The sequence below is a fragment of the Felis catus genome, chromosome A1 (assembly GCF_018350175.1).
Source record: "Felis catus isolate Fca126 chromosome A1, F.catus_Fca126_mat1.0, whole genome shotgun sequence".
NCBI classification, from domain to species: Eukaryota; Metazoa; Chordata; class Mammalia; order Carnivora; family Felidae; genus Felis; species Felis catus.
In genome coordinates, this window is record NC_058368.1 from 160116582 (window position 1) to 160137359 (window position 20778).

At 39.0% G+C, this 20778-nt stretch overlaps 1 long non-coding RNA gene across 2 annotated transcripts in view; it reads left to right on the forward strand.

Moving 5' to 3' along the window:
* The first annotated feature begins 1603 nt into the window (after nt 1-1603).
* Nucleotides 1604-20778, forward strand: part of LOC109502464 — a 97124-nt gene continuing 77949 nt past the window's right edge. For both annotated transcript variants that reach the window (XR_006583396.1, XR_006583397.1), the window contains exons 1-3: nt 1604-7180; nt 8207-8257; nt 9159-9297. This is a non-coding gene — a long non-coding RNA (uncharacterized LOC109502464). The remainder of the gene's footprint in view (nt 7181-8206; nt 8258-9158; nt 9298-20778) is intronic.

The window sequence follows — 20778 nt, forward strand, 5'->3', positions numbered from 1 at the left end:
TTTCTTGGCAACCCAGGGATGCACAGAAAGGATACAACTTCTGGAAGAAATGAAGCAATGAAGAAGTTTATTTTTTTAATGTCAGACTATTCCCATTACATCTGTAAAATTTTTGTATATATAGTACTGAACTCTAGTTTCAGATGTTAGGACTTTGAATCCAGGCACCGTTACTGAATATTTGTGTGATCTTGGACAAGTGTCTGATCATTCCGATTCCTAGTCCCTTTGTACTCCTTACCCCTATCAAGGTGGGGGGGGGTATGTCATTACTTAGGTCTACAGACTCAGTTGTACAAGACATAGACATTTATTTTTCCATAACTGAAATTAATTTCTATTGTGAATACCCATTCCATCTATTGCTGGAAACCATCTCAGTCCTTTCAGGGTTCACTTTTCCCATGAACAAAGTGTTTCCTTCCTTGCGGGTGCTACTTATATAAGCGGGGATGAACATGTGATTCTGGGTGTCATCGTCCATCCCCCTCTGATGTCAGCTGGGACGTTGTCCTCCATGTCGGGTTTAATCATCAAGGTTGCCTATTTCCTCCTCATCCCAGCGGCAAGGCTCTTCAGGTAGCCTAGTTCTTTCTTCCATGTCCTTCCTTTTAAGGGTTTATGGAAAACAATCACCCAGTTGCAAAACCTACTTCAAAGGTGCATTAAGAGGAACAAAAAAGATGATCCATGTAAGGTGCTTAACACAATGTCTGATACAAATTAAGTATCTAGTAAAGGTAATTATTATTGCTAATGTTGTTGATGCTGCTGCTCTTGTTCTCAGCCAGTGCACTTTGGGTTTCCAGACGTCTAGATGCCAGAAAAATGGAGGGGTCGTTACCATTTCTTTTCCTACTTTTTTTCAGTAGTTGACAGTGAGGAGAGAAAATGGATACACTGGAGGGGAAACAAAAACAAACAAACTAAAACATTGGTCTCTAATTACTCTTTGGTTCTGATCAAGAGATTAGTATCTAGGATTGGTGCTGGGAAGGCACGTGTGGATCCATATGAAATTGGGAGAAGGCTGTTAGATCTAACTTTGGAAGGTACCATTTAATGATACAAATAAAAATGTCATAAATACTTATTAAACATTTCTGATAAGCTAGTAATGGTGTGGAGGATACAGAAGAAGTGCTGGTCATAGTCTATGCATGTGAAGAACTTACAACTGGATAATAACATATGTTGCATCTTTAAAATGAGACATGGTGGAGGTTGGAAGGCTGACTGCTTCTACATGGTCTCATATAGTAACCATACTTTGGGGGGGATGTCAAAGCTCATAGTGAATACTAAAACTTCAGATAAAGAAACTCAATTTGTTAGTGAACTTCGAGCTAATAGAAACTCAGATGCTTACTCTTTCCCAAACTCAAAAGAAGCTAATGGATAATCAGAATGTTGATGTATTAATGTACAGTAAGGGATATGCCTCTCAAGTGAGAAGAATTCTCATGTAAAACTTAATGACAGCTAATATCCACCAGAAGATAAAATGAGTCATTTTTTCTGTTTTCATTAATATTCATTTATTAATGCATTCATTTTGTCATCTGGTAGGTATTAGCTGACACTAAAGTTGTTTTACTTTAGATGTATAAAATAAATTCATTGGCATTGAAAATATCATCCATTAATTACATTTTTTAATATAAATATTGGGAAAAGACTTCTAATATTAAGATTTTAGTAGTTAAAATATTTCAGATCATCATGTGGGAAACCAGTGTTTTGTGAGAAGATGGCTTGAAAACCACTGGCATAGATTTTGAAGGCCTTATTATTTTGATGCTTCTCTTCTACACACTTGCATTATTAAAGGGTTAAGACTTGATCTGCTCTTTGAATGAAGTATTGGATTTGGATTAAGGTAAAGAAATGGGACATAGAAGCTGGGGAGAGAATTAAGTGTAGGAGGAAGATGTGCAGGCAGACCTTTACCAGAATGCAGAGGAGAGTCAGCTGGAGCCTGGTGGGGGAGTGTGTGCTGTTTGGAGGCCAGAATTGATAGGCAATATGACTTTACTGTACTGTATTAAATTCCACAGTGCTATGAAGAATATGATATTTGTTGGAGGAGACCTGAACTAAAAGGCTCGTAAATCTCTTAACAAGAATCTTGGAATTTGAAGTGATAATTTCCACTTGGCATGGGTGCTGCAAAGATGCTTGCTGAGTGTAACATACCATTTAATAAAATTTATCTAAAGTTTTGCTACCCCCACGACCCCCATTTCCAAAATGTTGAATTTTGGGACCATAAAGGAAGCTTATTTTGTGTTTAACTTCTGTCAGCACTTGTTAAAAGTCACTTTACAAGCAGTTCTTTGAAATACTGTTTAGAGAATCAGCTATTCTGAACTCTGATGTGAACTAGAAATGTGTCTGATTTTAAACCCTTTTTCCTCTCAAAGCTGTCTTTTTGATGATAATTTAATAGGCTCTTTGAGGCAAAAGGTAGGTAGCATATGTCACTAATACATCTAATGTAGAGTTATTATCAAATATTCTTGTTTCAATATTTCCTCCCCATCCCCTCTAAATCTCATTTAATAACATCAAATTGAGTTATAGAATATTAGAACTGTAAGGGATGATCTTGGGTCACGTAGCTGCAGTCTCTGTTTTTTGGAATTCTCTAAAGCATTGGAGGAAATACAATTCAAAGTACTCTGTTTTTTCTAGCTAATTCCTAGGGACTGGGCCAACCTCACAACCTAGCCAAAATAGCAGCATTCTGCTCTGTATCGACTGCCAATTTGTTTTTCTGACATCATGTGTATATGCAGCAAAACAAAATTTCTTTATCGGATCCCTTTTTTTGTTAATTTAGATACTCAGTTTCATAGAAGCTGTCCTTCCACAAATGAACAGATATGGTATAGGTAGATTTTCCCGCCCTGACTTAGGTAAATATATAGCAGTGAGAGTCTCCTATCTTTACTATGTGTTCAGCAGGTGATGGTTAATTGGATGTGTCCACTTGGCTGGGCCACAGTACCCAGATATTTGCTCAACACTAGTCTAGATGTTGCTGTGAAGTTATTTTATGATGAAGTTAGCATGTAAGCCAGTGGATGTTTAGTAAAGCAGATTATCCTCCATAATGTGGTTGGAGACCTGAAGAGAAAGAAGACGGACTTCCTTGAGGAAGGAGGCATTTTACCTGCGGTGTTTCTTCAGTCTTGAGCTGCAACACCAACCCTTCCCTGGGTCTCTTGTCTGCAGGCCTACACTGTCACAGACACAACCCTTAGAACTTGTGCTTGCTGGCCTCTGTGTTGCATGCATCAATTCCCTAAAATAATTTCCTTCTCTCTTTTTCAAGGTCTCTCTGTCTCTGTCTACACACACGCACACACACGCACGCACACACACACATACACACACACACACACCCTGTTGATTCTATTTCTCTGGAGAACCCTGACTAATACAGTCAGGATTAATGATCTACCTCTGGCCAAACTTCATCTATAACCCTGCATGTTAGAGTTTAAAGTGAAAGCAAGAGATTAGAGTCACATTTTATAGATGAGTGAATCAGTCTTCATGAGAAAAGAAAAGAAAAATGGAAATTCAAAAACAAGGAGGCATGATTTTATTATTGTCCAATAGCTAATCCCTCAAATAGAAGATCTCACTGTATCAGAGCTTAGTCACCTTTAGGAGCAGATCCAGGTTTGTGTGTATAGGTTGGGAAGCTTTCTTTCAGAGAATATGAAAGTATTACTGCTAAATTAGGTATGGGAGTGAATATTTATTTAGGTTGAGAACAGAATCACAACTTCCAAGAGTTTAAAGGCTAACAGAAACTGTAAACATAACAAAATCCACAAAGAAAACATACTTTTAATTAATTAATTGCCTGATATACCAGCACCGTATGTAGTTTTTTGGAGTATGTTTTTATTATTACCACTTCAGAAAAGAAAGAATTTAGTCTGTAGATTTCAAACCCTGTTTCTTCTCCACTACCAGACTTCTGTGCCAGACACTGTTAGGTACATTAATGTGGAGATAGGACCTTGACCTCTGCCTTCCTGGCACAATGCGTGTGTGTGCATAGTGTTTACTGGAAAGATGCATTTCTGAAACCTTTTCCTTTTGTGGAATAACTTAACTATAAATCAGTGAGACTGAACACCGTGTAAATATATCCCATAAAAATGCCCAAAATGACTTCCTGACTTAACTTTTCCTTATCAGAGTCTAAAAATGCACAGCTACTCCTGTGCCACCGTATACGAGGGGACATGTGATAGAGGGGAATTCACAATGGAAAGGGACACATACCCTAAGATATGCTAAAATATTCTCGTTTTGTAAATTTTATCAAAACAAAAACATGATTATGTGAACTGGGTAAACGAGAGGCCTCAAAGCATAAGCCTTTGGCTACCATAATTATGTGTAGAACATTCTTCTCTTTTCCTGCTTCTAAATAATTTTTCAAAGAATCACTTATTAATGTAAATTTATTAATATATTTTCGTGCTACTGGGATAATGTGTGAAATTTTCCATAATTAACTGTAAATATTTATACTGTGAGTGTGGGAACTACACATGAATAGGAAATGAAATATCTTTAAATCATAAATTTGCAATGAATATTTTAGAGCAGTATAATTGAATCTTGCTTATAATTATGGTAGACATACAATAATGGCTGTGTTTTTCTTTGAAATAGTTTTTTCTTTTTCACCCCTGGAAGGGCAGAGGAAAAGAACAAGAAAAAAGTGAAACAGGCTAGCTTTTATCAGGAGAGGCTGACTTCAGAAATAAAATATGTACTGGAGCCATTCACAGCTAGAACTGATTTCAAAATGAAATTACCATTGGCTTTCAAATGGAAATTTCAGGGAGAAGATGTTAATAAAAATGTAATGGTTATAATGGCAACTGTAATGATGATGATGCTATGTGTGTGTTGTTAGAAGAGTGATTATCATAATCTCTGACACTTTTTTTAGTCCATAAAGAGGTAGATTAAAATTGGTACTTACAGAGATCATAATTTATTCACTTTTCCCTAGCTCATTAAAATGACTTTGCCATTATTTTGAAATTCTCATCGTATGATGGGGCCATGCACATATGGCACAGACAATCAGACTGACAGGAACTTTTAGGCAGTTCCAATTCTGCTTTCATTATTCACAGGACTAAAGACTCTCTTTATAAAATCAGTTACTTGGCATTTTCTCATTGATTCTGAAAGAGGTTTATGTATGAATATGCATAGGAATCTGTGGCTGGCTGGTATATTGGTGCTCCCCCCAGCCCCCAGGAAAAAAGACAACTATGCCTCTCAGTACTAATGCCCCTGTGTAGCCCCCTTCCATAGAACTATGGGCTTGACCATGTAACTTGCTGTGGTCAATGGACATCAGCAAACGTGACCCAAGCAAGTTTGTTGAGGGCTTGCGCTTAAGTTGTGCAACTTAAGTGGTCCTTTTGAAAAACTTCACCTTGGAACCCAGATATCATTCTACAGGGAAGTCTAGGCTATATTGCTACAGAGAGATGACATGGGGAATGGCCCTGGATGGGGAGACACAGCAAAGAGAGAAAGGCCACTTGGAAGAAAACCAAGGTCTCCCAGCCAGGTTTCCAGTTAACTCCATGAAAGACCTCCCCTGACACTACACGGAATAGAACCACCCAGTCAGTCCACAGAAATGGGACAGATAACACATTATTGTGGTTTTTAAGCTGGTAAGTTTTTGTTTGTAAAGCAGCAATAGATAAAGGAAATGATTATAGAGAGATTTTTTAAAACCATTTCACTTGTATATGAAAGTCTGAAAATGATTTAAGTGAAATTAGAGTCTTATTAAGTTGAATGCCCATAAAATGATGTTTATTCAGCCATTTACATGTACAGCCTTATGATTTTGATAGCTAATGTTTATTAATTACTTTCTGTATCTGTATATTAGTCATTAACATTTTATTTATTAAAATTATTAAATTTTACTAATTTATTATAATAAATTAACTTATTATTAGTTAAAAAAATCTACACAATTGTATGTAGGTGCTGTATTTGTTCCCATCCTGTAGATGGGGAAAACAAGACTTAAAGACAGTAAATATATTGCCTAAAGTTATACAGGTACCTACAGTGTGTGGAAGATATAACAAAGAATTATAAAATGCAGTCTGTATGCAGTGGAATGTACAGTTTTTAGAAAGGTCTATATCCATGAAATTATTGTAAGAAGAGATGACACTATTATATTAAACAGTGTGGTGCTAGTTAAAAGTGTTTTGAATCAGAATGACACCAGTTTATTTTATTTTATTTATTTATTTTTTCTGAGACAAATATCATTCTTTTTTTTTTTGAGCTTCTCCACATTTCACCATTTATTATTTTCAATTTACATTTGTTATAGCCATCCTAATTGGTATAAAGTGGTATCCAATTCTGGCCTTGACTTGCATTTTCCTAGTAGCTAATGTTAAAGTCCTTCTCATGTGCTTATTGGAGAATGACACCAGCTTAATTTTTTTTTTCAACGTTTATTTATTTTCGGGACAGAGAGAGAGAGAGCATCGGAATCGGAAACAGGCTCCAGGCTCTGAGCCATCAGCCCAGAGCCTGACGCGGGGCTCGAACTCACGGACCGCGAGATCGTGACCTGGCTAAAGTCGGACGCTTAACCGACTGCGCCACCCAGGCGCCCCTGACACCAGTTTAAATGGTGGCTCTGCTCCCAGCTTTGTGACGTTAAACAACTTATTTAAACTCTCTGAGCCTCAGTTTTCTTATCAATCAGTTTAAAAATGTCTGTTCCATGGTTGTTGAGAGAGTAACCTGGGCCAAGGAGCCAGCTTATATCTAATTCTGTGGATTATTCTCATCTCCTCCCAAATCCATGTTCTGAGACATAACATGGGTGGTTTAAAATCAGACAATCAGGGAGTATTAATACTCCGAAAATATTAAAGCCCCATCAGCCAAAAACTTCCAGCCTGGAGTCTGACAAAACCTGATTTACCGACTCAACAGCATAGGAGTGCAGTGTCACCCTGACAAAAGGGAGGAGCCGGTGTCGGTCAGTGCTGGGTTCCTCACAGAGGATCCTGAGAAGTATCTACAGGAAGAGGAAGAGCTGATCCATTCTGGATTGGTTGCCGTTTCTGGGACAGGGTTATGAGAGGTAGGGATTAACTACGGGTTGTGTGCTGCCAGGAGGGTGGAAAGGTTTAACAACTGAGCCTACAGTTGGAAATAGCAAAGGGCATCTGGGAGAGTCACTGTTGAGAAAGTAGTCAGCACTCATCCAGGGGGTCATTATGACGCTTGATGGCCACATAAAGAAACAGTTAGTCCTGTTCACTTTGCAGCCGGCTCTATGAGTCTGTCTTTCCAGCCTAATTAGCTGCAGGGCTGCTTTTTGTTCTTCCATCCAAGTTGATTCTGACTCTTAACTGTCTCAGAAAGTCTCTCAGAGATCAGCACACACTACAAATCAGGGTTTTAAATATTCTTTCCCGGAAACCCTGTTGTTGAACATTTACCAGCATATCACTACTTGTTTGTTTTCATATTTCTGTCTTTTCAGGACAGACTCCTCTTCTTTTAAGACTCAGTGGACACATTTAAGTCCCATATGCGTAACTAATGTCTACAATCTTCCCTAGTTGTTTCTTAGAATCCCCAGGGAATGCCTATGTTTCTCAAATCCAGTGTTAAGTACTTACCTTTGAATCACTTACCCATTCTAGGGTTTCTATGAAAACATGTGAAGATTCTGTCTGAACTGCCTGACTGAAAAATGCTTAGCAAAACATTTCTTCTCAGAACACAGGAAGACTTTCCTCTAGGAAAAAGAGAGTTCCATTCTCCACCTTAGTCTGTAAAAGTTTCTTAAAATCACTAAAAAAAAAAATCCAGATTTTTTTTTGTTTTCATCAAATTGGCACAGTGACTATATAATATATATGACAATGGGAATGGTTGGGTTATGCTTGTTTGCTTTTGTCCAGAACTCCTTTAATGGAGAAAACAAGTACATATTAGTCCACTGCTTAGGTAATGTTGATGGAGAAATGACCTTGCATGTACCCATCCAGTGTGTGTGTTCAAAGATGCAGGTGCAATTGTTAGGCAAAAGACAAGGATGCACTAGAGAACTTTTCAAGCATGAAGTTTCAAAATGTGGAATTATTTTTTTCTTCTACAGTATACATTTTGGAAGGAAAACAAGTTGTTTCCACAATGGACAGAAATTAAGGTAAGGAAGAATTATGACTCAGAATGAAAGATGCACTTGCTGACTTTGGAGTCAAAAGAGTTCTTAGAGAGCATCTTAAGCTTTTTGGTTGACAGACCTGCTTGACAGTCTGAAGCCATGGATCGTCTTCCCAGAAAATGCATATGTCTTAGTGTATGTACACATATATACCACCATCACAAAATTTCAGTGTTCCTTGATCTCTTTGAGCCCATTAATAGATTCTAATAAGGGAAAAATCTGGATTCAGTCTGTTGACTTTCCTTCCCTTTATTTCTGAAGTTATCAAACCAAAGTGACACATTGAAGTAGTGGCAGATCTAGTAACAAGTAACAGATCAAATAACAACTCTTAGCTCATTAGGCTGCTGCCACCCATGTCTTCTCTCATCAACTTCTTTTCCCCCACCAGCCATGAGACAGCTAACATGGTAGATCCCAAGGCTTGTGACACGAAATAATAAGCCATACAGTGTGGTGGTGGTTCAGGGCATAGGCTTTAGAGTTGGGCCAGCCTAGGCTCAAGGCCTGGCTTTGCTTCAAATTTTAATGATAGTTGAAACTTCCTAAGCTTCAATTTTGTCATGGTAATATGGGGAAAATTACGGAATTGAAGAACTGATGTAAAGATTAAATGAGAATAGCATGTACAAAGTACTTAGTGCTTGTGTCCTCCAAAACTGGAGAGCCAGACAGGTGGACACAGAGAATCACATCTTACTGGAGCAGAAACCCATGAGCAGAAACCTCTGGGAGAACCGGTGTCAGGGTAAGAAAGAAATCCTAAAGTGTAAATGACAAATTGCTGGAGGCTCAGTGTGGACAAGTCTGAGAGTTAAGACTTGCAGGGAGGCTCAGTTCAAGGCTGGGTATGCCCACACTTCTTTGTGTTTATCTCCAGGAGCTCTGCCAGGTTCTTACAGTAAAGACTGGAGACATCCCATTTTGAACCATTTTGAAGCACATTGCATTCTTCTTTGCAAGGCCTGCCCTGTGACTTCAGTTTTCTGATGGATCTAAGAAGAGTTGTTGATTTTCAGGTCAGTTTCTTACTTTTTATGGCAGAGTGACAATTTCCAAGCTCTTTATATGCCGGACTGGAAACCAGATACCCTGAGCAAGATGTGTTTTTACTTCTCTTGGGTAAATATCTGGAAATTAAATTGCTTAATGAAGGCTTTTAGTGTTCCTTTTGTTGATGATACAAAATTATGACTTTATTTAAGCACTGTATATCAAGTTTTTTCTTTTTTCTTTTTTGAAATTCACCAAATAAACATGTATTTGGGCAATAGTTCTTCAAAAAGTACATTATCGTAACATATCATTGTTTTGTTGTCAGCTTTATGATATGCTGCTACAAGTTTAATATTGTAAACACAAGATCTCAACAAAAAAACCCACAAAACTTTACTGAAAGTTTTTCTTTTTATATGCTTTATTAAGAAACCCCTTGCCTGGCTTTGGGTGATAGACTAGTCATTAGTGAGGGTTGGATGGTATTTCTTTGTTATCTGCCCTTCCATGTCTATCTTTCCAAGAAGGATAAAACAGTCTTGGGGTTCTAAGATCTACACATTGACTGTGGGTATCAAAGGGGTTACCAGGAGCAGAGACTGGACCCATTTGGCACCTCAGCCCAGAGCTGATGACCAGGTCAAAGTAAGCCACCACATGGGTATGAGTGCAGCTTCTTGCCTAAACACCGTATGGGGATATTCCTGGGACCCTGGTAAAGCTCTAAGGAATAACTAAAAACTGATGGGGATGGGAGGAGCCTAATCACCCATGATTTAGGGAAAGTATTGGAACTTATCTGCATACCAAGCTGGTGACAAAGGGCAGTTATGCCTATTATGTAACTGGTAACTATAAATGAAACAAATGTAGGAAATGATGTTCATTAGAAAAGTTAACCTTATATTATTAACATTATCCCAGTTATCCTTTTAATACCACTTTTACTTATTTTTATTCTACTATTTTTGTGAAAAGAAGAGGTATAGATCTCAGTGTCTTTGGATATAATTTTTGATCTTAATGAGAACTTTTCTATCTTGCAGTTTGGTTTATAAAATAATCTAAAATTATAATAAAAGCAGAAATAAGTATATTATGGATAATCTGATAGAATATTTATAACTGAAAATGGTCCTAGGACTTCATGTTTATGACTTATATGTTACTCAGTAAAGTCCAAATGACATGATGATGTGTTCTTACTGATTAGATTTTTCAGAGTGATTAGGGTTGGGATAAGTGACTGGAGAATTGAGTCTTCTTTTGGTATGTGATAGTATCATATTAACATTGCACAATTTCCTATAGCAAAAATCTCAATTTACCTCCTATCTTAGAGAATTCTCTTAATACTAAGAGTAATAGTAAATATACAGAAGACTTTTTAATTTTATAGAAATTTTTACTTTTCAGTGTTGAATGTTAGCAATAGATGATTGATTCATCATAAAATGGTTGACAGTTTAAAAGAAATATGTTATTAAAAAGTAATGACCGTGGCGCCTGGGCGGATTAGTTGGCTAAGTATCTGAGTCTTGATTTTGGCTCACGTCACGATCTCATGGTTCATGAGATTGAGCCCCACATCATGCTCTGTGCTAATAGTGCAGAGCCTGCTTGGGATTCTCTCTCTTCCTTGCTGTCTGCCCCTCCCCTGCTCACGCTCTATCTCTGTCTCTCAAAATAAATAAATAAACTTAAAAAAAATAATGGCAGAGCATAGAGCAGATTTAGGGCAGTGAAAATAATCTGTATGACATTATAATGATGGACATATATCATTATGCATATATATAAACCCATGGAATATACAACAGCAACCTTAAATTAAGCAAAGGACTTTGGGTGATTATGGTGTATCAATGTAGGTTTATCCCTGGTAAAAATTGTGTATGGTGTATCAATGTAGGTTTATCCCTGGTAAAAATTGTACCATTTTGGTGAGTGATAGTGATATTGGGGGAGGCTATGCATGCATAGGGGCAGGAGGTATATAAGAAATTTCTGTACCTACCTCTCAAGTTTGTTGTAAACCTAAAACTAGTCTAAAAATAAATAAAATAAAATATTTAAAAAGAAGTTTAAAACATCTCTCCTCACCCAATGGCAATAATAACAATTCAAATGGGGGACCATGATACTGAAAATCAAAAGAATCAAGTTGAACATTACTTATCTGTTGCTACATATCAAATCACCACGAACCTAGTAGCTTCAAACCACATATGTTATCTCATAGTTTCTGTGGATCAGGAGTCTGAGCATATAATTTTTTGTGTCCTCTGCTTAGGATTTCACAAGGCGTTAGTCAAGGCTTCCACTTGCCTATGTTCTCATATGGAGTGTTGTCTGGGGGAAGAGTCTGGGGAAGAGTCTTCTTCCAGGCTCACTCAGATTATTCACAGAGTTAATTTACTTGCAGCTGTAGGATTCATGGCAACTTGCTTCTTCAAGGCCAGCAGGAGAGAGAGTCTCTAGCAAGATGGAATCCTATATGACATGCTGTAATTGTGGGAGTGGCATCTCATCACCTCTGCCATATAATGTTAGTTAGAAGGGAGTCACAGGAGGAGATAATACAAGGATATAAATACTAGGAGGCAGATATCTGAGGCCACCTACAGGGCTGTCCACCCCACAATAAATGAAGTATAAAACTAAATATAATATATAGCAAATAATATATTATTAACCCCAGGAGTTGTCGTTTATGTTCAGCTAAACAATATCATCTATTACATAAAACTAATGTAATTAATGATGCAAATAGCTTAACAATGGTAATAAAGAAGAATTTTTATTCTTTAAAGAAGGATTTATATATTACCTAGTCTAATCTGATTGTTTGCTTCAGAAGAAAAAAATTCTGTTATTGGGATCCTCTATAGAATTATTCTTTAAATTAGCACCCATTTAAAGTTATTAGTTTCCTAGGGCTTGTTGTAACAAAGTATGACAAACATGGTGGCTTAAAACAACAGAAATTTATTCTTTCAAAGTTCTGGAGGCTAAAAATCTGAAAGCAAGTTGTCAACAGAACCCTGCTCTCTTTGAAAGCTCTAAGATGGGATTCTTGCTTGCCTCTTCATAGATTCTGGTGCTTGCTGAAAATATTTGGTACCCCTTGGCTTCTAGATGCATTGTTCCAAGTTTTGCATCTGTTATCACCTGACATTCTCCTTGTGTATTTCTGTGTACCTTCTGTTTTTTATAAGGATCCTAGTCATGTTGAATTAAGGGACTGCTGTAGTCAGGTATGATCTAAGTTTGACTTAACTAATTACATCTGCAACCATCTTGTTTTCAAATAAGTTCATATTCGGAGGTGCTGAGATGGACGTGAATATTGGGGGAACACTATTCATTTCAGACAAGTTCAGTAATAGTGGCACCATATAGTAGACCATTTTTGAAATTGCTCTAAATGATTCCCACCTCCTGCTCTGCACCCCTTGTATCATCCCCTCATCTTTGGTGCATGCTGGATCTAGTGACTTTCTTCTAATAAATAAAAATAGGAAAAAGAGATGGGATGTCACTTTGAGATTAAGCTGTAAAAGTCCGTGATTTTAGTTTTGCCTACAGACTCTGTATTTGGCTCTTCTTATTTGTACTGATGAAGCAAGCCACCATGCTGTGAGCTCTGCTATGGAGATGCTGGCATAGCAGAGAAGTGAGGGCAGCAACTGCCAATAGTCCGTGAGAAACTGAGGCCCTTAATCCGACAGCTGGAGAGTAACTGAACCCTGCCAACAGTCACTGGAGTGAGCTTAGAAATAGACCCACCACAGGTCATGTTTTAAGATGACTACAGACCCAGCTGACAGCTTGACTGTAGCCTTCCAAGATCCTTGTGAGAGATCCCAGGGCTGGAGGATCCAGCTAAGTTGTGCCCAAATTCCTGACTCACAGAAACAGTAAGATGATAATGTTGTTTTATGGCACTCAATTTGTTACACTTCAATAGATAAGTAATATCCACTATTTCTCCTATATTATTCTCAGCAAATATTATGAAACTTGAGAATATGTTTTACATTTTCCTTTTATCTAAAAAAAGTCAAACAAGGACAGTCTAGTGTAGCTTAATATACCATAGCTTCTAACGGTGTCACTGTAAACTTTCTATGGATGATTTAATAATGTCAGGTGAAATTCTTGTCTGGTATGAACTCTGAAGAAAATTCCAGAGATTTAATCATTAAGGTTTAATTAGAGTTGATAGGATTAATTATATAATCATACCAACAACATGATTATGCTGTGTGTTTGCTTTTAACTGAAGCACTGGTGTTTTTTGTCCTGGACATTGGAAATAAATAGAAATTTATTTTGGTTTGGCAGTTTAGATTAGACGGGCATGGTTTTATTATTGTCTTCTGAAGTTTGGGTTTATAATTATAACACAATTAGCCATTTGAGATACCCCTGTCCTATCTCTGTTTATTCTAGAAGAACTAGAAAAGCCAATTTCTTTTTTTTTATTTTTTTTTTATGAAATTTATTGACAAATTGGTTTCCATACAACACCCAGTGCTCATCCCAAAAGGTGCCCTCCTCAATACCCATCACCCACCCCCTCCTCCCTCCCACCCCCCATCAACCCTCAGTTTGTTCTCAGTTTTTAAGAGTCTCTTATGCTTTGGCTCTCTCCCACTCTAACCTGTTTTTTTTTTTTTTCCTTCCCCTCCCCCATGGGTTCCTGTTAAGTTTCTCATGGGTCCACATAAGAGTGAAACCATATGGTATCTGTCTTTCTCTGTATGGCTTATTTCACTTAGCATCACACTCTCCAGTTCCATCCACGTTGCTACAAAAGGCCATATTTCATTTTTTCTCATTGCCACGTAATATTCCATTGTGTATATAAACCACAATTTCTTTATCCATTCATCAGTTGGTGGACATTTAGGCTCTTTCCATAATTTGGCTATTGTTGAGAGTGCTGCTATGAACATTGGGGTACAAGTGGCCCTATGCATCAGTACTCCTGTATCCCTTGGATAAATTCCTAGCAGTGCTATTGCTGGGTCATAGGGTAGGTCTATTTTTAATTTTCTGAGGAACCTCCACACTGCTTTCCAGAGCGGCTGCACCAATTTGCATTCCCACCAACAGTGCAAGAGGGTTCCCGTTTCTCCACATCCTCTCCAGCATCTATAGTCTCCTGATTTGTTCATTTTGGCCACTCTGACTGGCGTGAGGTGATACCTGAGTGTGGTTTTGATTTGTATTTCCCTGATAAGGAGCGACGCTGAACATCTTTTCATGTGCCTGTTGGCCATCCGGATGTCTTCTTTAGAGAAGTGTCTATTCATGTTTTCTGCCCATTTCTTCACTGGGTTATTTGTTTTTCAGGTGTGGAGTTTGGTGAGCTCTTTATAGATTTTGGATACTAGCCCTTTGTCCGATATGTCATTTGCAAATATCTTTTCCCATTCCGTTGGTTGCCTTTTAGTTTTGTTGGTTGTTTCCTTTGCTGTGCAGAAGCTTTTTATCTTCATCAAGTCCCAGTAATTCATTTTTGCTTTTAATTTCCTTGCCTTTGGGGATGTGTCGAGTAAGAGATTGCTACGGCTGAGGTCAGAGAGGTCTTTTCCTGCTTTCTCCTCTAAGGTTTTGATGGTTTCCTGTCTCACATTTAGGTCCTTTATCCATTTTGAGTTTATTTTTGTGAATGGTGTGAGAAAGTGGTCTAGTTTCAACCTTCTGCATGTTGCTGTCCAGTTCTCCCAGCACCATTTGTTAAAGAGGCTGTCTTTTTTCCATTGGATGTTCTTTCCTGCTTTGTCAAAGATGAGTTGGCCATACGTTTGTGGGTCTAGTTCTGGGGTTTCTATTCTATTCCATTGGTCTATGTGTCTGTTTTTGTGCCAATACCATGCTGGCTTGATGATGACAGCTTTGTAGTAGAGGCTAAAGTCTGGGATTGTGATGCCTCCTGCTTTGGTCTTCTTCTTCAAAATTCCTTTGGCTATTTGGGGCCTTTTGTGGTTCCATATGAATTTTAGGATTGCTTGTTCTAGTTTCTAGAAGAATGCTGGTGCAATTTTGATTGGGATTGCATTGAATGTGTAGATAGCTTTGGGTAGTATTGACATTTTGACAATATTTATTTTTCCAATCCATGAGCAGGGAATGTCTTTCCATTTCTTTAAATCTTCTTCAATTTCCTTCATAAGCTTTCTATAGTTTTCAGCATACAGATCCTTTACATCTTTGGTTAGATTTATTCATAGGTATTTTATGCTGCTTGGTGCAATTGTGAATGGGATCAGTTTCTTTATTTGTCTTTCTGTTGCTTCATTGTTAGTGTATAAGAATGCAACTGATTTCTGTACATTGATTTTGTATCCTGCAACTTTGCTGAATTCCTGTATCAGTTCTAGCAGACTTTTGGTGGAGTCTATCGGATTTTCCATGTATAATATCATGTCATCTGCAAAAAGCGAAAGCTTGACTTCATCTTTGCCAATTTTGATGCCTTTGATTTCCTTTTGTTTTCTGATTGCTGATGCTAGCACTTCCAGCACTATGTTAAACAGCAGCGGTGAGAGTGGGCATCCTTATCGTGTTCCTGATCTCAGGGAAAAAGCTCTCAGTTTTTCCCCGTTGAGGATGATGTTAGCTGTGGGCTTTTCATAAGTGGCTTTTATGATCTTTAAGTATGTTCCTTCTATCCCGACTTTCTCAAGGGTTTTTATTAAGAAAGGGTGCTGGATTTTGTCAAAGGCCTTTTCTGCATCGATTGACAGGATCATATGGTTCTTCTCTTTTTTTTTGTTAATGTGATGTATCACGTTGATTGATTTGCGAATGTTGAACCAGCCCTGCATCCCAGGAATGAATCCCACTTGATCATGGTGAAGAATTCTTTTTATATGCCGTTGAATTCGATTTGCTAGTATCTTATTGAGAATTTTTGCATCCATATTCATCAGGGATATTGGCCTGTAGTTCTCTTTTTTTACTGGGTCTCTGTCTGGTTTAGGAATCAAAGTAATACTGGCTTCATAGAATGAGTCTGGAAGTTTTCCTTCCCCTTCTATTTCTTGGAATAGCTTGAGAAGGATAGGTATTATCTCTGCTTTAAACGTCTGGTAGAACTCCCCTGGGAAGCCATCTGGTCCTGGACTCTTATTTGTTGGGAGATTTTTGATAACCGATTCAATTTCTTCGCTGGTTATGGGTCTGTTCAAGCTTTCTATTTCCTCCTGATTGAGTTTTGGAAGAGTGTGGGTGTTCAGGAATTTGTCCATTTCTTCCAGGTTGTCCAATTTGTTGGCATATAATTTTTCATAGTATTCCCTGATAATTGTTTGTATCTCTGAGGGATTGGTTGTAATCATTCCATTTTCATTCATGATTTTATCTATTTGGGTCATTTCCCTTTTCTTTTTGAGAAGCCTGGCTAGAGGTTTGTCAATTTTGTTTATTTTTTCAAAAAACCAACTCTTGGTTTCATTGATCTGCTCTACAGTTTTTTTAGATTCTATATTGTTTATTTCTGCTCTGATCTTTATTATTTCTCTTCTTCTGCTGGGTTTAGGCTGCCTTTGCTGTTCTGCTTCTAGTTCCTTTAGGTGTGCTGTTAGATTTTGTATTTGGGATTTTTCTTGTTTCTTGAGATAGGCCTGGATTGCAATGTATTTTCCTCTCAGGACTGCCTTCGCTGCGTCCCAAAGCGTTTGGATTGTTGTATTTTCATTTTCGTTTGTTTCCATATATGTTTTAATTTCTTCTCTAATTGCCTGGTTGACCCACTCATTCGTTAGTAGGGTGTTCTTTAACCTCCATGCCTTTGGAGGTTTTCCAGACTTTTTTCTGTGGTTGATTTCAAGCTTCATAGCATTGTGGTCTGAAAGTATGCATGGTATAATTTCAATTCTTGTGAACTTATGAAGGGCTGTTTTGTGACCCAGTATATGATCTATCTTGGAGAATGTTCCATGTGCACTCGAGAAGAAAGTATATTCTGTTGCTTTGGGATGCAGAGTTCTAAATATATCTGTCAAGTCCATCTGATCCAATGTCTCATTCAGGGCCCTTGTTTCTTTATTGACCGTGTGTCTAGATGATCTGTCCATTTCTGTAAGTGGGGTGTTAAAGTCCCCTGCAATTACCACATTCTTATCAATAAGGTTGCTTATGTTTATGAGTAATTGTTTTATATATCTGGGGGCTCCGGTATTCGGCGGATAGACATTTATAATTGTTAGCTCTTCCTGATGGATAGACCCTGTAACTATTATATAATGTCCTTCTTCATCTCTTGTTACAGCCTTTAATTTAAAGTCTAGTTTGTCTGATATAAGTATGGCTACTCCAGCTTTCTTTTGGCTTCCAGTCGCATGATAAATAGTTCTCCATCCCCTCACTCTCAATGTAAAGGTGTCCTCAGGTCTAAAATGAGTCTCTTGTAGACAGCAAATAGATGGGTCTTGTTTTTTTATCCATTCTGATACCCTATGTCTTTTGGTTGGCGCATTTAATCCATTTACATTCAGTGTTATTATAGAAAGATATGGGTTTAGAGTCATTGTGATGTCTGTATGTTTTATGCTTGTAGTGATGTCTCTGGGACTTTGTCTCACAGGGTCCCCCTTAGGATCTCTTGTAGGGCTGGTTTAGTGGTGACAAATTCCTTCAGTTTTTGTTTGTTTGGGAAGACCTTTATCTCTCCTTCTATTCTAAATGACAGACTTGCTGAATAAAGGATTCTCAGCTGCATATTTTTTCTGTCTAGCACCCTGAAAATCTCGTGCCAATTCTTTCTGGCCTGCCAAGTTTCAAAAGAGAGATCAGTCACGAGTCTTATAGGTCTCCCTTTATATGTGAGGGCACGTTTACCCCTTGCTGCTTTCAGAATTTTCTCTGTATCCTTGTATTTTGCCAGTTTCACTATGATATGTCGTGCAGAAGATCGATTCAAGTTACGTCTGAAGGGAGTTCTCTGTGCCTCTTGGATTTCAATGCCTTTTTCCTTCCCCAGTTCAGGGAAGTTCTCAGCTATAATTTCTTCAAGTACCCCTTCAGCACCTTTCCCTCTCTCTTCCTCCTCTGGGATACCAATTCTGCGTATATTATTTCTTTTTAGTGTATCACTTAGTTCTCTAATTTTCCCCTCATACTCCTGGATTTTTTTATCTCTCTTTTTCTCAGCTTCCTCTTTTTCCATAACTTTATCTTCTAGTTCACCTATTCTCTCCTCTGCCTCTTCAAGCCGAGCTGTGGTGGTTTCCATTTTGTTATGCATTTCGTTTAAAGCGTTTTTCAGCTCCTCGTGACTGTTCCTTAGTCCCTTGATCTCTGTAGCAAGAGATTCTCTGCTGTCCTCTATACTGTTTTCAAGCCCAGCGATAATTTTATGACTATTATTCTAAATTCACTTTCTGTTATATTATTTAAATCCTTTTTGATCAGCTCATTAGCTGTTGTTATTTCCTGGAGATTCTTCTGAGGGGAATTCTTCTGCTTGGTCATTTTGGATAGTCCCTGGCATGGTGAGGACCTGCAGGGCACTTCCCCTGTGCTGTGGTGTATAACTGGAGTTGGTGGGCGGGGCCGCAGTCAGACCTGATGTCTGCCCCCAGCCCACCGCTGGGGCCACAGTCAGACTGGTGTGTGCCTTCTCTTCCCCTCTCCTAGGGGCAGGATTCACTGTGGGGTGGTGTGGCCCGTCTGGGCTACTTGCACACTGCCAGGCTTGTGATGCTGGGGATCTGGCGTATTAGCTGGGGTGGGTAGGCAAGGTGCACAGGGGCAGGAGGGGCAGGCTTAGATCGCTTCTCCTTAGGTGATCCTCTTCAGGAGGGGCCCTGTGGCAGTGGGAGGGAGTCAGATCCGCTGCCGGAGGTTTGGCTCTGCAGAAGCACAGAGTTGGGTGTTTGCACGGAGCGAGCAAGTTCCCTGGCAGGAACTGGTTCTCTTTGGGATTTTGGCTGGGGGATGGGTGGGGGAGATGGCGCTGGCGAGCGCCTTTGTTCCCCACCAAACTGAGCTCTGTCATCCGGTGGCTCAGCAGCTCTCCCTCCCTTTGTTCTCCAGCCTTCCCGCTTTCTGAGCAGAGCTGTTAACTTATGACCTCCCAGATGCTAAGTCGCGCTTGCTGTCGGAACACAGTCCGTCAGGCCCCTCCGCTTTTGCCAGCCAGACTCGGGGGCTCTGCTTGGCCGGCGAGCCGCCCCTCCGCCCCGGCTCCCTCCCGGTAGTCCGTGGAGCGCGCACCGCCTCGCCGCCCTTCCTACCCTCTTCCGTGGGCCTCTCGTCTGCGTTTGGCTCCGGCGACTCCGTTCTGCTAATCCTCTGGCGGTTTTCTGGGTTATTTAGGCAGGTGTAGGTGGAATCTAAGTGATCAGCAGGACGCGCGGTGAGCCCAGCGTCCTCCTAAGCCGCCATCTTGCCGCTTCTCAAGCCAATTTCTTTTAATCAAGAAAAAGTCATTTTTCTGGTTTCCATCCAAAGGGTACATAAACTTGCAATATAAAGCCTTGGGAAAGGAGAGTTGGGTGTAGGTGAGTTATATTTTGTTTTTAATTAGTCCACTCATATTAATACCTTTTAAAGTAAAGACAGTGGTAATAAATCTATGGTATACTAGGATGTTAAACAGTTTTAAGAAAATTACAATATAATTTTCCATTAATTGAAACATTAAAACTCTTCCTATGCTATCAAGTTTTCCTTTATTTTTTTTTTTTTAACGTTCATTTATTTTTGAGACAGAGAGAGACAGAGCATGAACGGGGGAGGGGCAGAGAAAGAGGGAGACGCAGAACTGGAAGCAGGCTCCAGGCTCTGAGCCATCAGCCTAGAGCCCGATGTGGGGCTCGAACTCACGGACTGTGAGATCGTGACCTGAGCTGAAGTCGGACGCTTAACCGACTGAGCCACCCAGGCACCCCAATCAAGTTTTCCTTTAAAAAATTTTTTTCTAAATGTTTATTTACTTTTGGGAGGGAGAGAGAGAGAGACAGAGAGAGAGAGAGAGAGAGAGCATGGGCAGGAGAGGGGCAGAGAGAGAGGGAGGCACAGAATTTGAAACAGGCTCCAGGCTCTGAGCTGTCAGCACAGAGCCCGACGCAGGGCTTGAACTCACTGTCCGTGAGATCATGACCTGAGCTGAAGTCAGATGCTTAACCGACTGAGCCATCCAGGTGCCCCTCAACTTTTCCTTTAAGTAATAAAACATAGATTGTTTAATTTTGAAAAAAAAAATAAACATTTCTTTGTTCAATTAACTTAGAATTTTGTAAATAGTTTATTTTGAACATCTCTTTAAATAAGTCTCTGTAGTATTATTAGTTGAACTACCTGGTTGAAACTTGAAGATGAATGATTCTCAACCCATGGGTTGGGGGCCAAATATAAATGGGTTTACTAGAAGTCCTGTACAATTGGGAAGGGAAAACTGAGGATGGTTTCTTGAATTTATATGGTTAGCTTTTTTTTTAATTCAAAGAATTTTTTTCTATCAACTTTTGTTTGAAGCAGGTGTTAAT